General features: G+C 35.7%; 1 protein-coding gene and 1 pseudogene across 4 annotated transcripts in view; one reads left to right on the forward strand and one right to left on the reverse strand.

Annotated features, from left to right (window-relative positions):
* Positions 1–21,177, forward strand: part of Atp11c (ATPase phospholipid transporting 11C (ATP11C blood group)) — a 171,960-nt gene that overhangs the window by 13,164 nt on the left and 137,619 nt on the right. The gene's annotated exons all lie outside the window — the stretch shown is intronic.
* On the reverse strand, positions 17,297–17,400 carry LOC141420192 (U6atac minor spliceosomal RNA; annotated as a pseudogene).

Here is a 21,177-nt window from a genome sequence, read left to right on the forward strand (position 1 = left end):
TATTTACTGTTTTCCATTAGTTTGTTCCTTTGTTTACTTTTCAAGCCTCCAACTCTTGATTGCTCATTTAGCTGTGCTTTGCCCCAAATTTCAGTTTCCTCATCAATAGTAAATGAGTTTGAACTGAAGTGTCTACACTTTGCATGAGAATAATCACAAATTTTAGAAAGTACTGTTCATGGGCTTTAACTAGTGGTTGTACTTTTTAGTTTTACATTGGCCTAAATGATTGGGAATCAAATGTAGGTCTGTGTCTTTGTTATTACTGTGCTCTAGAATTAATTAAACTCAGCTGTGTTATATTACCTGGTCACCTAATAGCACTAATGGAAGAGACTTTTTGATGCTAGAATATTGTGGGAAGACTTCCTAGGGAGTAAGACTGCTGCATTTGCCAGTGACTACCTGTTATTATTCCCAAAGACACTCTTATCATCCCTACTTGTGAAGAGTTAGTTGCAGAATGTCACTCAGCCCTTGGATTGGCTGAACAACAGCTACTAGGAGACAGTAGGGGCAGTGAGTAGACAATTCATAGGTATATATTTGAGAACCAATAGTAATTTGGTAGAGCAGAATTGGACGCAAGTCATTATAGTCAATGATTCAACCAAAGAATGATAGTTATGGCAAGAGAGCCATTTCATGAAATGGATTATTTAAATAAAATATATTTTAAAAGTTAATTTAAGTTTAACTTTGTTAAAGAGAAGAAATGTTAACTTTGTTAACTTAGGTTAGACCCTAGACCTTCATGAAAAGTATCAGGGAATAGATCCTTGTTTTGAATTGTAAGGCAGTGCAATTAAAATATTCTTGTATAAATTCAGATGTATTACTTACTAAAGATACTAATGAAGTGGTGTAATCAAAGTACAAATCAAATATAATCAAATCAAAAGACTTATGGTTGATTTATAGAATCCATGATTAGAATTACTTATTCTAAGTAATTATGGAATTTTTTGCATTAATAAATGTCTATGTAGCTTCTAATACCTATATTATGGAAGTTTTTGAAGTATGGGACTGAACACTTCTTTGTTACAGAGCTTCCACTAACTAGCAGTATAGCCTTGGGAAAAATCGCTTCCATTTTAAAGAAACTGTTTTTTTTTAGGGTGTAATATTTATTGTATATGGAATAGATGTAAGATATAGTGCATGATAAAAGAACACCTTGATACATACTGCCCAACTTAAGAATCAGAACTTTAGCAATTCAGTTATGTGCTGCTTCCCTATCTCATCCTCCTGCCTCCCTGCCACCTTAATAACTATTAGCATAATTTCTGTTATAATCATTCCATTGCTTTAAAAAATAGTTTTAAGCCAGATGTGATGGTACACGCCTATAATTCTAGCTTTTAGGAGGCTGAGGTAGGGAGGATCATAAGTTTGAGGCAAAGCCTGGGCTACATAGTGAGTTTAAAGTCCTCCTGGGTACTATAGAGACATGGTTTCAAAAGAAAATCATTTAAATATATTTGTATGCAAACTTAGACAATATATTATTTAGTTTTCTTATTTTGAGCTTTATCAAAATGGTTTATATACTTTTGACTCTATTGCTGAGATTCTTGATAAGATTTTATGTAGCTATAATTCACTTATTGTCACTGCTAAATAATATTTCCCTTTGGGAATATACCGGGGTTTTTCCATTTTTCTTTTGATGGACTAATTGTTTGCAGGGTTATTTTTGCGATCAGTGCTAATGTGGGCAATATGTATCTTTTGGTGTGTGTGTATGTGTATTTGTGTGTGTATGTAAAGGTTCCCCCTGGATGTGTAAGACATATGTGTAGGAGATACATACATACACACTCAGGTGCATATATGAAGTCTCATATATACTGGTAATGATAGGCATTGAACTTTGTAAGAAGAGGTAAAGTTCTGCAAAGTGTTTGGTTTTACCAGTACTGTCCACTAACAATGCATGAGTTTCTGTTGTTTCATATTTTCTCAAACTTGGTGTTACTTGACTTTTTCTTTGGTCAGTCTATTGTATGTGAAACTTTATGTCAATTTTATCTTAGTTTGTATTTCTCTACTAATGAAGTTAAGTATCTCTGCATATGTTTATAGGTCATACATATCTCCCATCTGAAGTACTTGTTGAGTGTCTCTTGACTATTTCTATTGGGTTATCTTTCTCATACTGACTTATGAGTCCTTTTCATACTCAGGACACTAATCCTTTGTTTATATATGCTTCAGAGATCTTCTCTTAAGTTTGTATGGCTTGTCAGTTCACTGTGATATTTTTTTTGTAGTGCTGGGAATGAAACCCAGGGCCTTGTGCATGCTAGGCAATTTCCCTACCACTGAGCTATATCCCCAGCCTTTACTTTTTTTATGTGTTTTCATAAACAATTTTCTAATTGTAATGTTGTTAAATTTTTGGGTTTCTTTATGGTTAGTGCTTTATGTATCTTGTTCAAGCAAAGTTGGAAAACTAGTCTCCTGTTTGCTTTTTCTTAAAGTTTGGCAAAATATTTTTGAACCTTGTTTTTCAGGTCTTGAAAATGCAGGAGTTGAAGTAGATGTTCCATAACAGCCTCTTACTCTTTGACATTGTGATCAGAAGTAGATTTTAGGATATGTGAATATGTTTTCAGAGATTCCAGTTTTTATTTGGCCGCACTGGGAATTGAACTCTGAGCTTGTTAAGGCAGATGGTCTACCACTTGAGCCATGCCCCCAGTCCTTTTGCATTTTAGTTTATTCTTCAAATAGGGTCTTGTGTTTTTGTTTGTGTTGGCCTAGGACCTCAAGCCTCCTATTCCTATGTCGCTAATAAATATGATTACAGGCATGTACTATCACACTGGGTTGGCACGCAGCTTTTGCTTTTATTTTTTCTCTTTATTAGCATATATTAATTGTACAAAACGGTATCATTGTGATATTTCTAAACATGCCTATAATGTACTTTGATAAAATTCACCCTACCATTACTCTGTCTTATCCCCCTTCCCTTTCCCTATTTTAAAACAATTTTGATGGGTTTCATTATTCTGTTTTTATACATGTATATGAAGTACTTTGATGATCTTCACTTCCCCTTCACCCTCTCCTTTCACCCCTTGTGCTGGTTCCTATCCCCAAACAGTCCGCCCTTTTTATACTTGTGTCATTCATTTTTGTTGTTTTAGGTCTGGATTCCACATATGAGAGAAACAGGGCTTGTTTTTGAGCTAGAGTGTAGCTAACTGTTGTCTGAACTGGCCTCCAACTTTGATCTTCCTGTCTCTGCCTCCTGCATTGTTGAGATTATAGATGCATGCCACAATGCTCCATTGCAGGGTTTTTTTATTGTTCTTTTCCTCAAGGACGTTTTATAGTCACTGCTACTTCTCTTTCATTTCCCTAGCTTCCTCCTTCCCTTTTTTTCCAGGAAAGTAACTAGCTGAATTCTGGAACATCTTACAGTTTCTATGTTGAAATGTTATTTTAACATAAATTTTTATTGATATTTATAAGTACACATACAAATGTAAGAAAAAAATATAGAGTTCCTTTGTACCCTTTACCCAGTTTCTTCCAAAGGTAATGTCTTGCAAAACTGCATTATACTGTCACAACTAAGATATTAACATTGATACCATTCACAATCATGTTTTCCATTTTGTACTTACTTGGATGTGTGTGCTTGTACATGTAACGTGTATTTAGTTCTGTGTAGATTTACACTGTATCTGCCACCAAAAACAAGCTACAGGAGGAAACATTATTTTAAAATGATATAATTTTAAGTCTTTGTTACTAAGTACCTCCAGATGGTTCCAGAGAGTCCAATTTGGCTGGTGTGCACACAGTTCTAGAGGATTACCTCAGGTTACCTAATCCAGAAGCAAAGTGGCAAGCTGAAACTTTGACCTGAGAAAGCTGAACTTTAGTCCTGAGTGTGAGTTCTAGGAAGGCCAGATAGCATCCCCTCAAAGTATAATAATCATTTGTTTTGTGTAATACATGCCCATATGAGCCTACATTTGAGACGAGACATCTTGGTAAAAGCTGTTCTTAGTTCTTCAAACCAACAGAAGTCATTAAAACTCTTCTTGCTTATTACCAACTAAAAACTAGTACTAAAAGGGGAATTGATAATCCTTCTAATAAAGTAAATAAGAACATGGCAGGGTGTACATTGGTTTATATCCTCATAAATAGAAACTTAGATTAATGTTAGACTGTTAGTCAATGACATTTGAAGACTATTTATGGAGAAGTACATTAGCTCATCTCTATCCCAAAATACTGAAACACTGTCTTTAGTACAGTTAGTTAATTCACCCCTTGTGTGAATCTGCTTTCAGTTCCTATAACAGGTATCTGAAATAATCAACTTGTAAAGAGAAAAGGTTAGAGTTTTAGAGGTTATGATTCATATTTGGCTGACTATGGCTCTTGGCCCTCTGTTGAGGCAGTACATCATGGCAGAAGTGAGTACATAGCAGAGCAAAACCACTAACTTCATTGCCAGGAAGTTAGAAAAAGGAAGAGAACAATGTTCCTCACACATTCCCCTTTGAGGGCACACCCCACAATGACCTGAAGATCTAATAGACCCTACCTCTTAAAGGTTTCTACCACCTCCCAATAGCACCAACCTAGGGACCAAGCCTTTAACATGTGGACTTAGAGGAAATTTTTCAGATTCAAACTATAGCACTCATTTATTAGCTTTATTTGTTTGAGACAGACTCTCACTACGTAGAACAGGCTGGCCTCAAACTTGGGATTCTCTTGCCTCAACTTCCTGGGTGTTGGGATTACAGTCATGCTCCACCACACCTGGCTACTTTATTAGATTTTTTATGACCGGGCAAGGTACTATGCTTAGCAAAGAGGTCTGAGTGTTAAATAAAACCAAATGTAGTTCATGTACTTATGGACCTTGTAATCTAATTTATAATTTAAAAACTCAATATATAGTTACTCATTTTCATTAATGTTATGAATCAAATGAATAGGATATAGAGATAATAACAGAAATAGGATCTGTTTTTGGTAGGGTAGCCAAGAAAATTTTGTCTGAGATGACATTTAAGCAGGTAATTGATGAGGACCTAATTCTGCAAGGCAAGTTGGGAGTAGGCATTGGGATCATCTTGCACAAAGGCCTTGAGTTTGGCAAGAACCAGCTGCAAGGTTAGTGGGGCTGAAGGACACACTGTGGAGACAGGAGAAGATGGCAATGAATGAGATGTAGCAACTTCTGGAGCACTGTCTTAGGATCAATTTGGATCTTGTAAACCCAGCTTCTTGAAGTCATAGAGGGTGATGGTAGCAAAGTTGTATGTTTAATAAATTCACTCATATTTATTGAGTTCCTAGGGATGCACTGATGAGCAAAACAAAAATCTCTTCCCTCATTTACCTTACATTCTAATGCACGTGAAGGTGTTAGCTTAAAGGGTAAACTGATACAACAAAGAGCTCCAAAATACAGTGGTCAGAGAAGTGTATTGTTTGTTTTTCTGGCATGTAATAATTCCGGGCAAGTTGGCAGCTTCTATTCCTTGAGTCATTCAGGGTTTCAGGCTAAGTGGGTCAGTTCTGCCTTCTTCAACATGTTTTTCAAATTTTAGCCAGTAAGAAGGAAAAGAGTCTAGGATAAGCTTCTTTAGGAAGGTGATCAGGAAATTTCACATGTCACATTGCACATAGATCATTGGAGAAACCTCCCTAGCCTCAAGGGAGATAGGGAAGTGCAATTTCTAGTTGGAAAGCCAGGTGTTCAGGAAGAAAGGAAGAACAGATTTGGGAGGACAACCAGTAGATAGGGGGTCAGACAGTAAGCAAGATTAGTAAGTGTAAGACCTTGTGATATTACTAGTGTTGTATGATAAAGGGGAAATAAAACAGGGAAGGAAAATAGGCGGTTGTAGTTTTTCATAGGAAGACAAAAGAAGGCCTCCTGAAAAGGTATCATTTGGACAAAGCCCCAAATAAAGTTTTGTAGGAAATATCCCAGTTTGTTATGAAGCCTACCAGAATGCAGGATTGATTTTAACATACCTGAATCTTAGACTTTTATCTGCAAGCGTTTAGTTTATGGAAATGGACTATTATGCCAGTTTCACTCACAGTGAGCAATACAAAAAGGCTTTAAACAGTGAATGCTGTGTTAATGAGTTACAATGCTAGGACTCAGACTGAGGCATCTGTATAGGATTTTGGACTGAGTTTTTGTCTTGGCTCTTTTATAGATGGTAAGCTTAATCCTGAAGAAGGGAATAACTGATCCTTACGCAACACATAGTTCAGGCAATTACTATTGTGAGGGGTCTGTTGGGAGTGTGTAGATTTTCTTCTAAGGATAGAAATTATTTGTGATCTGCATCTGCTATAAAACTGCTTAATTTAGTCATTGTCAGTGTGGTTTTGTTATTTAATTATTTATTTTTTGGTGGTACTAGGGTTTGAACTCAGTACCTTACACTTGCTAGGTAGGCACTCTTACCACTTGAGTCATTCTTCCAGTCCTGTTAATATGGTTTTAAGGATATAATGACATAAAATAGCAGAAATATTTTCATCTTTGCTCTTGATTATCCAAATCTTGCTTAGTCATTCTTCCAATTACACAAGGCAATGTTTTCCAACCCTTTATAATCACAGGTTATTTATATTCAAGTGCTGCTTTAGATATATTTTAACATATCAGTAAGCACTCTCTATAAACTCCTGCATTAGTGTTTTAAGGACAACTCATTTGTTTAATGGGGCATAATAAAATAAATTTCTGCCAATTTTTCTCTACTGTCTTACCTAACTCCAACAACCCTAGGTTGGAGTACATAGATTTGTCTTTGGGTTCTCTTGTTCTTTTGTAGTAATGATTATGTTTCATTAGAAAATTTAGAGTTTAGAGAGATAAAATACATAAATACATAATGAAAATACAAGACAGAAAGGGATAAATGCCACTAGAAAGCTAAAAATAAGGTCCTTCTAGAGTTCAGAGACTGTGGAATGAAATGAATGTCAGTCTTTGCTTCCAAAATTGTGAATGGAGACAATAAGGTTAACTTTGAGCTTTATATATAATGCTCTCAAAAGGAATTTTCTACTCTTGGAAAACGGGAAGCATTTACTCTATCATTCTACTATTTAGGTTTTTTTTTTTTTGAACTTGTCTTTTCCTAGGCACAAATGAACTCCATTTTTTTTTTTTTGCCTCTCATGCTATGTCATAGGGAAAAGTTCAAGTCAGACTGCAAAAGCACTGCTAATCACTTCCCAGCATTTTATAGAGGCATGGAAGTTAACTTTGACTCTTCCCTCCTCTCACTCCATTTTACCAGTACATTGCCAAATTACAAAGATTGTGTCTTCGAGTATTTTTGGACCTATTCATAATCCATCTCTACAAAGCAGCTAGGCTGGTTCTTAACACATACAGCAAGTCATGCTAAAATTCCTTAGCGGCTCCCTTCACACTTAGAGTAAAATTCAAACTCCTTACTTTGCCCTGCTTGCCTAGGTGACATCTCTGACCTGTACTGCAGTCATGCTGACGTTCTCTCAGGGCTGTACCCTGCTACTGCATGCTGTTCCTACTGTATATAGCTCCTGCTGTATGTAATGCTCTACCTAGGGACCCCATTTCTACCTTCAGAGCTAAGCTCAAGCACTACTTTGTTTTTTTTTTTTTTTTTTTTTTTCATTTTTCTTTTATTATTCATATGTGCATACAAGGCTTGGTTTATTTCTCCCCCCTGCCCCCACCCCCTCCCTTACCACCCACTCCACCCCCTCCCGCTCCCCCCTTCAATACCCAGCAGAAACTATTTTGCCCTTATCTCTAATTTTGTTGTAGAGAGAGTATAGGCAATAATAGGAAGGAACAAGGGGTTTTGCTGGTTGAGATAAGGATAGCTATACAGGGCATTGACTCACATTGATTTCCTGTGCATGGGTGTTACCTTCTAGGTTAATTCTTTTTAATCTAACCTTTTCTCTAGTTCCTGGTCCCCTTTTCCTATTGGCCTCAGTTGCTTTAAGGTATCTGCTTTAGTTTCTCTGCATTAAGGGCAACAAATGCTAGCTAGTTTTTTAGGTGTCTTACCTATCCTCACCCCTCCCTTGTGTGCTCTCGCTTTTATCATGTGCTCATAGTCCAATCCCCTTGTTGTGTTTGCCCTTGATCTAATGTCCACATATGAGGGAGAACATACGATTTTTGGTCTTTTGAGCCAGGCTAACCTCACTCAGAATGATGTTCTCCAATTCCATCCATTTACCAGCGAATGATAACATTTCGTTCTTCTTCATGGCTGCATAAAATTCCATTGCAAGCACTACTTTGTTAAGGAAGTCTTCCTTACTCCATATGAGGTAAGACCACCCAGTCTCACAGGGTCTCACAGCAACTTGTACTCCTCTTGTGTACTTCCTCCCGCAGTTGTAATTAATAATGAGCATGAAACCAGTTCTTAGCTGTTTCCCTCTCTGCAGCAAGATCTAAAAGGGTACTATCTTTTTATTCACTACACTACCTAGTGCCAGTGTCTGCTACAGTGCTCGGCACTGGAGTAAATGATCAAAAATTATTTGTTGCAAAAGAAAAAGAACAGAAAATTCCCAAGTCATGTAAATTTGGTTTTGAATTTTAATTCCTTATATTTGATCATAAGTTTTAAAAATGTTTTAAAAATGTTGTAATGTTTACATAAGAACAGAAAAATAGTATCATTATCACCTAGGTTAGAAATATAGTTCTCAGGCCTCTAATTCAGACCTACTATATCAGAAACTCTGGGAATAGAGTATCACAATGTGTGTTCTAACCCACTAGGGAATGCTGATTTATAGTAAAGTTTGAGACCAGTGTTCTATGAAAATATTGACTGAAGGTTGGCTCTGTCTTAGTTTGGTCTGCTGTAACAGAATACTACAGAACTAGGTGGCTTAAATGACACCAATTTACTCTCTCAGTTGTAGAGGTTGGGAGGTCCAAAATCAAGGCTCTGGCAGATACGGTGTCTGGTTTGCAGATATTGTCTTCTGGGTGTGTCTTCACATGGTGGGGGGGGTGGGGGAGAATAACAAACTCTCTGACCTCTTACAAGGGCAGTAATCCCATTCATGGGGGCTCCTCTGTCATACCTAATCACTTCTAAAAGGTCCCACTTCCTATTATCACATTTGGGGGTTAGGATTTCAGTTTATGAATTTTAGGGGAGCACAAGTTAACATTGGTTAAGTAAAATAGGAAGTGCAGTTTATGTCTAGTTACAAAATTAAGTACATTGTTACTGACCAACAGTGCTACCCCCCTTTCTTCAGTTGCTGTCTTTACATGTCAACTGAAATGTAAACAAGATCTAGCTGATTAACCCAAATCTGAACTTTAAAAATAACTTATTTTTTCCAGCTCTCATTCCCTCGAATTCTAACTTTTATCTCATGTTATCCAAATCCAAGAAATTATTGTAAAACTAATAATATCCATGATTCTGTAGTAAACTGTTGAAGGGTTTTTGTTTAAAATTTTTACAAGGACAAAATGCTTTATTTGTTAAAGCTTAAGTTGTACTTTGTAGTCTTGTATCTGAGCATTGTGAAGCATCAGCAAGGTTTCCATGTGCATATTCTTGGTTGTGTTCAGACATCAGGACTGTTTTACACCATCAGGCTGTCATTGCTAATGGACTGGCTGCATTTTTAAAGGTCACTCATTCTGGATCTTGCATTGACCCCAAATTTGCTTCATGTTTGATTCAAGGGTACTATTTTGACAAAACCATTTCCATCTAGATGCTGTTAGGTGACCCATAGAAAATTAATTGTAGGTTTTTTTTCTCACACACCAGGTGTCTAAAGCTCAATGATTCTTTTTGACACTTGGTTAGAAGCACAGGATTTGAATGGGGAAGGAGGATAACTAAGAAAAAAAGTTTTAAATGTTTTTCAAAACTTTAGAATAGTTTTAAAGTTATAAAATGTTACAAAGATGTTCAGAGAATTTTCATATACTCTACCCAGTTTCCTATTTTATCACTATTTTACACTAGTAATTTACATGCATCATACTAAATAGACCAGTATAGATAAGAATTTAAAATAAAGTCCATGTTGATTTAGATTTCCTTAATTTTCTTTTAACGTCATTCTTCTGTTTCAGGATCCCATCCAGGATACCACATTACATTTAGTTATCATGTCTCCTTAGGTTCTTGGCTGTGATGGTTTATCAGACAGTTTCTTACTCATTTGGTGAGGCTGACAGCTTTGAGAAGTATGTCAATATTTTGTAGAATGTTTCTCAGTTGGGATTTACCTGACTGTTTTCATTATTAGATAGGGGTCATTGAGTTTTGGGAGGAAGACTAGAGAGGTAAAGGGCCATTTCCACATCAAGGGTACATATTATCAGCATGTTTTACTACTGTTTGTATTGACCTTAGTCTAAGGTAGTATTTGCTGCATTCCTACCCTATAAACATACTATTTTTTCCTTTTCCCTTACTGTACTCTTTGGAAACAAGTAACTAAGCATAATCTAGGAGATTTTTTGTGAGTGTGTGGGTCTGGGGTTTAAACCCAGGGCTTCATGCTTGCAAAATAGGTGCTGTATTGCTTGTGCCACACCTCCAGTTCATTTTGCTCTGGTTATTTTGGAGATGGGATCTCTAGAACTATTTTGCCCTGGCTGGCCTTGAACCAAGATCCTCCTGATCTCAACCTCCCAAGTAGCTAGAATTACAGATATGAGTCACCAGCGCCCAGCAGGAGATTGTTTTATAAAACAATATGTTTATAAACGGGAGGTTTCAAAGATCGTCTTTCTTGCTGAATGAGAACTTGTCCATTGTTTTTCAGTGTCTCCTTTTAAATTTTGCTTTAATTAGGATACAGGTGTATGCACTTGGCATGTTTCAAATGTTTATTTAAATTGTGAAGTATATTTTGCTTATGAAAAAGTTTGAAAGGAAAATGAGTATTTTAATGAATAATTATTCTGGGACACTTAGGTGGGAACCTAATGTGTTTTTGCAAATGTTCTGCATCCTGGATTGCCCACATCTACACTCATCCTCCATCCTCCAAAACCTTCTGTTAGTCTTTATCTCCTGGAAATTAATTGCTTCATAGCTAAAACTTCTATGAAAATATTTGGGTAGATAAGAGTGGCCAGAATTTTTTCGATTGGCAAGAAGTCACCTGCTAAAGTGATTTTAATATGTTTGTGCCCCTGTACTGTGCTTCTTTTGCCAGGATAGATATATCCCTAAAGATTTGCTTGTCTTTCTAAACCCCATGTTAATATCTCATACCAGTGACTGATCGGAAGAGATAGCAACAACCTGATATGTGCATTTCGCACATTCTGATATCTTAAGAATTAACTGGGAGCTTTGAAAAAAGAACATTGCTTTACCTCATATAAACTTGAGGCTGCTTTAAAACCAAATAATATGTGACATGCATCATTAAGGAGGTTCATTCCTAGAAATCATCATATTCAAAGGGAGCAAAGGATGAAAGAGAAGGAATTCAAGCAAGTGACAGTATTTGCTTTAGGATTGATGGCCAGAGTCAGTGCCACAGAAATATTGTCTCCAACATCCTACTCACTCTCTATTTACCCCATCCATAATTCATGCCTTTGGCTCCTAACATGCACTTAAAGCACTTCCCAGAAAGGCTGTTCCAGAAAGAAAGACACACAGGAAGCAATTAACTTTACACTGAAGTTAACCTTTAGCATATTACTCGTAGTTTTGGATTCTAGTTTGACTCAGTAGAGAAAATAGTTCACAGCATTCCTCACTTTGTTTAGATGCATTTCAAATAACAAGATAATATGTCAGCCATAAAAAGCAAATAGACAAATGTATGGATTTTTGCTGCATAAATTTCTTAATCTAAGATGTGGCTAATAAGGTCTAAGAGGACTCCCTGAATTTTAGAGAGATGTTAAAGAGGGGAGCTAAAAGAATATTTAGGTTTACATTGTTAATTTTTTCGGTGTCATTGTTCAGGATCTCTTATATATTGTATATTTGCCATGTAGAAAAATGTACTTGTTTTTAAAACATGTTAACTTTTATTCGTAAACTTATTTGCAAAATGGTACAGAGTTCCCATTTTATGTACTGCATCCAGCTTCCGTTATTGTTAACATCTTACTATATTAGTATGGTACATTTGTCACAATTAATGAAACAACATTAATATATTAACTGAAGTTCATACTTTATTCAGATTTCCTTAGTTTTTAATATCCTTTTACTGTTCAGAATCCCATCAATTAGGATTTGTCTGTTATTTTATTTTGCTCATGATTAGATGTGAGTTACGGAGTTTTTTTTGAGGGGGGAGAGGAAGGCCAGAGAGGTGAAGGATCTGTTCTCATTACATCATATCCACAGTACATAGTATCAGCATGACTTGTCACTGATGATGTTGACTTCACCTTTGTGAAGTATGTTTGTCAGGTTTCTCTTGTAAAGTTATTCTTTTTTAAAAGAGAGATTTGTACTGATTTTCTGTCTCTGATTCTGGGGAAAAATATTTTGTTTTATTTACGATAGAATTTATTGTGATTTAAAGAAGGTGTGCTTTTAGGTAAATTCTAGGGTTTTTTTCTTCCTCCAAGGCCCACTCTTACTAACTGGGAAAATAAGCCATAGTTAAGGAACAGTTTATACTTCATAAGTAACAAAAGTTGGTCAAAGTCAAGTTGTTGGTGTACAGTGTATATTTTTTCAACTTTTTGAAAACGACGGGTTTTTGACAAAATTATATTTTAACTGCAAATGAATATCATTAAGTAATTATATCACATTCTTCATGTTATACCAATTCACTTATTAGTGATTATTTGATTTTCTTACTTTTTTTGTTTTCTTGTGCTGGGGATCGAACTCAGAGCCTTGCACATACTGGGCAAGTGCTCTGCCACTGAGCTATATCCCCAGCCCTCTCTTTACTTTTCATGGTTACTTCTGAATATAAATTATTTCCCTAAATGAAACTCATTCTATCTTCCCATCATTAATATACTATAATTATAATGGATTAAATAGATATTGAGGATCAAGTAATCTGCTTATTTACATTTCTTCAAATAATATTCACAGTAACAGACGAAGATCAGGAAGTACTAGGGAAAATCATCATGAGCACATCTTATGTCAAAATTTGTTAAGGAGTTTTAATATCAAGGAATGAGTGTGTCACACAGCAGATGAGACTCTAGGGTGAATTCAGTTAATTCTCCACAGTAACAAAATCACATATTCAGATGGTGTTGCTTGGGGCCTTCTCTTTGCTTTGGAGTTGGCTAATCTAAATTGGGTAACCCATGGTGGATTTCCAGTCTATCAGGTATCAAGGGTTGTCTATGCAGATGAAAAGAGAAGATTTTCTGTTGTGCTGTATATGACCTCATTGGGAAGAGTTAAGAACTATGAGTGAATGCATTTGTATGCCACCTATGGTGTACCTCACAGACTGATAATCCTTGGCACAACTTAAGTCCTCAACCATTGTGGTTCATACCTACCTCTCTGTCTTATTGCACACCATGCTTACTTAACTTCTCTTGTTGCCTGGAGTGACCACCACTATTGTCTTCCTTCCCTGTGACCTCTGGGATACTGAAAATCTGGTGGAAAATGGTGTATAAGGAGGAATAAATCACAGCTATAGCCTTCCTTTTCTGCTAAGGTGTACTCTGGCTTGTGGGCTGCTCCTGTGCCTCTTATACTCCCCACCACACCTAGCCTTTCTTTAGTGTATTTTCTGTTTAGGTCTTCCTTGGGACTTTCAGAATGCTAGTTAAGTGACTTCTACCACTTTTTGACCATAGTGTCCTGCAAACCCAGGACCATGCACACTGGCTTATCCATTGCTAGATACTTATGGCAACTGTCACTGAACATTCTGCCAGACAGAAAGAAAGATCCTTTAGGAGTTTTGGACAACTCTTTTCTTTTTTTTTTTTTTTTGATGGCACTGGGTTTTGAACTTAGGGGTTTGCACTTGCAAAGCAGCCACTCTACTGTCTGAGCCATACCTTTAGTCCTTGAACTGGTCTTCGCCTTCTCCTATCCTATAGCCTCTGCTGCTAAGATCAGTGTGTACTGTATTTCTTCAGAACTCTGATCATGAGAAAGAAATTGCACAAAAAGAAAATGCCTCTTCCCTGCTTTTCTAAATCAGAACACTTTTAAAATGAAGAGAATTAGTCCTGTATCATTAGGCAGTTTTTTGAATGAGTCATCTACAAACTGAAGCAATAGGTAAGAACAGATAGTGACTATTTATTATCTTCAGTCAGCCTATTTTGATTAAACACCAAATAATTTTGGTTCTAAATTACACATTTATCACCTTTTTACCAGAGCCTCCTTTTACACAGTTATATCAATTAGAAATGAAAGACATGTATACAAAATTCATGAACTTTGTTTGCCCTCCATGTCTTTTTGCCTTTTAATGGTGGATCTTAAATTTACCATCAGAAATCAGCATTTTTAGTCCTGATTAGTTATTGATCCCTACTTAAAACAGTTGGCCATTTTTGAGGTGATAGACAATTTTTTTCAGGATTATTAAGGTATAGTTTACATTTGGAAAATATACCCTTTATAAGTGTATACAAGTTATAAATTTTGGCAAAATAATACAGTTTGTAAACACAACTGAAATAAAAATAATTGAATTTTCTGTCCTGTCATGCTCCTTTGTAGTTAGTCCCTTTCTTATATTGTCAACCCATGGCAACCACTAATTTGAGTTCTGTCCTTATCATTTTGTCATTTCCAGAATTTCATGTTTAATAGGATCAAAGTATGTAGCCTTTTGAGTCTGGCTTATTTTATTTAATGTAATGCTTCTGAGAACCATCCATGTCATCACATTTATCTGTTTACTGCCTTTCATTGCCTAGTAGAGTTTAACTATGTAGATGTACTACAATTTGTTTATCCATTCACCAATTGAAGGGTATTTGAATTGTTTTCAGTTTTTTTGGTGACTTGGCATAAAATTACTGTAAACATTTGTGTTTAGGTTTTGAGTAGATAGATATCTTCTTTTCTCTTAGGTGAACACATAGAAGTGGATGACTGGATTTTATGAGTGTGTTTAACTTTATAAGAAATTGCCAAACTGATTATCAAAGTGACTATACCATTTGATTCATAATAACAGTATGTAAGGTTCTAGTAGCTCAGTGTCCTCAACAACGATGTTAACTGTTTTGTAAAATTTTAGCCAAGAAATTCTTGTAGGTGAATAGTGATATCTCATTGTAATTTTATTATGCATTTTAATTGTTGATTTTGTGTAAGTATTTCTGAATACTTTTTTGGATTGGGCAGGATTTTTTTCTACAATTTTGAAGGTTTTTTGGTAGAACATATTATATTTTACTCTAAGTCAAAATCCATAACCATACCTCATAGTACCACCAAGCTAATGCTCTTCTAGGCATACTTTATACTATATTTATTCATTATTGTATTCATTTATCTAAGAAATAGTTGTTTAGGCACGATTCTATGGCAAACTATGCCAAAAAAATCTTTGGATTTTTTTTTCCTTATTGTAATTTCTTCCTCTGTTATGTAACTTTGGCCAATTTAACATTGTCAACTTTTCTCAGCACTTTTATCAAGTGCTTTGAACATGACAACTGTCCCCTTTAAGATTGAGTCATTCATCCTTTATTTTCTTTTATGTGAGCTTCTGTTATATATAATTGAATATTTCACCATATAGATCTCAGTTGTCCCAGTATTATTTGTTCAAAAAGTCAAAAAAAACTACCTTTCTCTGTTGAATTAACTTGGCATTTTTGCCAAAAATTAATTAATTTAATATGAATGGATCAATTCTGGACTCTAGTCTGTTCCATTGACTACATATTTTTACTCATGCCACTAACACTGTCTTGAATATTACAGATTATAGTATGTTTCTGTGATCAGTTCATGTGAGTTATCAAAATTGTTTAGGTAATCCTAGATTATTTGTTTAGAACTGCCATATTAATTGCTAAAAAGAAAAATAGAAACCTAGGATTTTACTTGGGGTGAGAAATCTATAGATAAGTTTGGGGAAGAATTCACTGGTCCCTCCTCCTATCTACAAGGAATACATACTAGAGTAGTACTGAAACCTACATAAATTACATAAACTATGCTCTTTGCTGTACGTACATACCTATCATAACATTTAATTTATAAATTAGGCACAGTAAGATTAACAATAATAATAAAATATAAATAAAACAATATAATAAAGGTCATGTGAATATTGTATTTTTCAAAATATGTTATTGTACTGTACTCAGTTTTTTCTCCTGGTAATGTAAAAAGATAAAATGCCTACATGATGAGACAAGAGCGGTAAATGAAAAAGGCATTGTGATAGAGTGTGAAGCTACTATTACCTTCTGAGGATACCTCAGAAGGAGGATCAATCAGTGAGTATAATGATGCCAGTTGACCATGGATAACTGAAATCACAGAATGAGAAACCATGGATAAGGGGGGAGGGCTATAATATTGATGATATTGAGTCCTCTAATCCAGTGAGCACAGCAAATCCTTCTAAGTAGGTCTTTGATTTCTCTCATACTTTTCCATATACATCTTTATAATACTTTGTTAGGTTGACCCTTGAATATTGCTGTTTCTGGGTGCTATTGCAAGTGATGTTTTAAAAATTTTCATTCGACAGTTGCTTACTGCCATATATAAAAAGTACAGTTGATTTTTGTATATTGATCTTATATTCTCCAACTTTTCTAAGGTCACTAATTAGACATATTAGCTTTTTTATAGATGCTTTTGTATTTTCTACATTGATTATTGTTTTTCCAGTGAGCTCTAGAGTTCTTTTTCTCCTCTCCAGTGTGTTTTTCTTTCTGTCCGTTATTGCCTTAGCTAAGATTTCTGTCCAGTATGGCATTAAATAAGTAGTGCTAAGAGTGGATACCTTGTCTGTTCTGATCTTAGGTTGGAATCATTCATTCTTTCATTACTAAGTATTAGCTGCAAGTTTTTCATGGATACTCTTTATCAGACTGAAGACATTCCCTTTTATTTCTAGTTAGCTGAGGGTGGATGTGTTAATCATGAATGGCTGCTGAATGAATCTCACACCTTTTCTGCATCTATGGAATGATTACACAGTTTTTCTTTCTTAGGCTGTTGATACTGTAGATGACATTAGGTATAATTTATGAATGTTAAACCAGTCTTATATTCTAAGCTAAATTCTATGTGGCTAATATGTATTATTTTTTATTTTTATATTTTTTGGACAAAAATGGTGGACAGATGCCATGAAGCACGTAGCAGTTCCTTAACCATATGTGTAATATTTCTTCTAGTTAAAGGAAGTGCTTTCTTGCCTGTCATACCATCCAGGTAGTATACGTTTGCTTCATCTTCATTTGTTCTTTAGGCTATCAAAAAAGAGTGAGAGAAAAGGTAACAAACATAGTGTGTACTAGGCAATGTATACATTTATCTCATTTATTAATAGAAAAGTGAAGTCCATCAAGTAATTTGTACCACCCAAATCTTGCAGCTAGTAAATGGCAGAGTTAGAATTCAAGTACAGGACTTTTGGTAGGTTACATCAGTTCTTTGCATGATATTGCATCTGTCTGGAAGTAAGAAGTGAGCGTGTTGGGGGGAGGTAGAGGGAGGAGAGAGAGAGAGGCAGGCAGAGATACATTTAGAAAGAGAAATGTTCTCACAGCTTTCATTGCCATCTATAAATTTGGGCTTTTAGATATCTTGGTTTGGATCTCAGCTTTACCATTTACTTGACTTATGGCACATTTATCTCTCTGGGACACATTTTCAGAAACCTGCAGTATAGAATATCAACATGAGGTTATTATGAGGAATAGAGACAATATATGTATGGAATGTGCTTGTTACTATCATGTATTTCCTTATTTCCTATTAATGTATTTTATAGCTGAAAATAATTCGGATTTTTTAAATGCTAAATGAAACTTACAAGGATTTCTGTAGTTACTAGTTCTTTTGCCAAAGTAGCCTAGAACAAGTTACTCTTTATGAAAATGAGTATGATTTCCTCTGCTTTTCACCCTTCCCCTTTCCAAGTAAAAATACTGCTAGTGTACATAATAAGGCAGTTTTGAAGATTTTGAAAAGTATTGCTGAGTGCTTTGGGCTTTCCTACTGGTCCAGAGTGGTTATCTCAGCCCAGAGGACTGGATATGGCATTTTAGTTCCCTAGTTATGTAGATCTGATGGTTTATGATTCTTGAGACTCTTTTCTGTAATGGACACAAAGCACTTCAGGTTGTCATGGGGCAATGATTGTTTTTCCCAGTAAGGTTATTTTGGTTATCACAAGTAGGGCCCAAGAGCTTCTGCAATATGTTTCCTTAGTTAAGTCAGAGAGGTGGAATTAAAAATAAAAAGACTTTTTTTCTGTGTCTCAGAAAGTGTATCAAGCTAACATTGAATGACCTTTCAGAGCCAAGAACCTTAGGAGAGTTATTGACTCCAGCCCCACCAATCCACAACCTTTTGGGAATTGATTTACATGATTATTTGATTTCATAGCAGTACCCTTCTAATTGAAAGTGTGCTGCTTGACACATGAAAAATAAAGGACAATCAATTGTATTTGGAGAATTTTTTTGCATGATACTATCCTTTGATAGTGGTTGGAAATCAGAGTTGATAATCATTAATTTTTATTTGGAGTGCATTCCTTCTAGCCCTGAAGACCTTATGTGAGTATACTAATCTTAGAGCTCAAACCTGGTTAATAATGACTTTACCAAGCTGATGTCACAATAAATACAGTAAGTAAGTTATATTTGTTGTGTTTGTCTAGAAGTCCAGGATATTTTTGTTTTAAGTTTTGCTCTTTTTGATTTGTCTTTCTCCCCAGTGGTATACTCAATTAAAAAAATTTTTTTTTACGGTTTTAAAAGCACATTGGACACATATTCTTATTTAATTTTCACTTACTTTGTACATCAGTTAAGGATAAGTTTTATGTCCACTTTAATGAGAAAATAGATCCTAGAGATGTTTTTCTACAGATCCCAGTGGACATTGAGTCATTATCCAGGCCATGATTGATTCTAATTTTTGTCCCTTGCTTTTTGGATAAGACTTTTCGGGCCTTGAGACTGATCTGGTTCTCTAAACTTCATTGATTCGATCATCAGTCATGAGCTAAATGTCTAATGACTACCTTTGTCCCTATAATTAGGATTAACAAATGTGATTAGGTATTCATCTTCAATGAAGTTCATGAGCTAATTAGTTGGCAAGAGAATGTTTTGGGAATAACTTCTTTCACCCTTTATATGTATAAACTGTCCTTTTCTAGACTGGCTGGACAGAGGATTCCGATGTCTAAGGAGGAAAGTCCAAAGGCTGGTAATTAAAACTTTTCGGTAGCTTTAACTAAAATTTTGAGAAGTGAGGTAAGACCTAGTCTTAGAGATTTAGTATGGCCTCTTGCGGTGTATTAAACATAAGCATTACAGGGGAATAAATATTGAAATAAAATGAATAAAGATAGGATTTTATTCTTAAGAAACCCCCAAGCTATTAGACAAGGTGGAAGCATACATAGAAATGTTTTTGTTTTCTGGCTCATCAGTCCATCTTCGTTATGCCAGCAGAATAATTTTTTTCCCTGCTTAAAACCTCTCTGTAGCTCCCTCTTTCTCATAGGGCCAAGTCTCAGTATCTTATCAGGACATAAAAGGCATTTTCTGATTTAGCTCAGTTTCTGCCTGGGTATTCATACCTTCATTGAGTGCTCTAAGAACATGCTATTCCTTGAGGTGCTTAAGAGCTGCTGCTGATTTTTCATACTTCTGAGTGTTTAATTATCCTGAGCCTTTGGGCTAAAATGCCATGTTAATCTGGGTCTGAAAAACAGACATTCAGGATTAAGTTGTACAAGAAGGTATTAGGGGGAAAATTCCTGTATAAGCAGCAGTGGTGAGGAAGCTGGGAAGATGGGGAGTACCATCAGTCCTTAATGTAGGTCTAACCCCTAGTGAAAGGGAGAGGGAGGGGAGTTGGTGATGGTGAAGCTCTCTAGACTTCGTGCAGTCCAAGAAAGATTCAGCAAGGCTATTAATGTGTCCCAAGTCAACTGTCTGTGGGACCCTATATCTTCCAGGGCTCCTGTATCTACCTTAGTATCCCTATGGTACTCAGTCATTGGCGGGGAATACTTTATTGGAAGTGTGACATCAGCATGAACATTAAGATGAGTTTCTGGGGCAGATAGAGTTCTTGATCAATTGTGCTCCTTGTAGTTGGAGGCCTTTGAGTTGCCTCTTCTTGTCTACTATAAATGCGTTTTCTTCTTCCCTTTATATGTCCTTAAAGGTAGCTTTTAAATTTTCTTCTGTCAGGAAACTTTTTCCTTGAAGGAAAGTCTCATAATGTGCATGATGATTATAAAGCCTACAATGATTACCCTAATCTTTGCCTGGAAAATTCCTAATACATTTACTTGATTTTTACCCCCACCACCTACTTCTGGGCCAAACATCTGGTAGATGCTCAAGAAATACTTGTTGAATGAATGCATTGGTAGGACCTAGGAAGATCTAGGGAGAAGGTAGTTGAGACAAAGTGAACTGCTTTAGCTAAACCATAGATGGAGAATGAAGGATTTACTCTGTAGTTTAAAAAAAAGTCTTTTGTCTTTTTTTCAAATAAGCATATCTTGCCCAAAAGCTGTCATTTTAAGGAAAGTGTATTATGATGCAAAACAGTGGGGGGAAAGGAGTATCTTTCTGGCAGTTGAAAATGATTCATGTTTGAGAACATTGTTGAGAACATTGTTTGAGTATTTCCTGAGAGACTTCTTTCCTGAGAGGAAGCAGAGTTGATGGAAATGGAATTTTACTGTTGCCAGGAAAAGTGCGATAAAGATCAAATCTCATACAACTACTACCAGAACAGAAATTTCCGTAGAGCTAACAGATTTCAAAGTCTCAATTAATGGCTCATGTATGTTTAGTGTTCAGTGCGGCTGAACTGTAATTCTGTAACAGAATTTGACCAATTTTGTCAACCTAGTTTTCATAAACCAGTTTGTAATGTATGAATTAATTTAAGCCCATTCATCTTGGGGCTCTGCCAGATGTTGATCATATTTTTGATGCAAAGGAGTAGA

Source organism: Castor canadensis, chromosome X (genome assembly GCF_047511655.1).
Source record: "Castor canadensis chromosome X, mCasCan1.hap1v2, whole genome shotgun sequence".
NCBI lineage: Eukaryota > Metazoa > Chordata > Mammalia > Rodentia > Castoridae > Castor > Castor canadensis.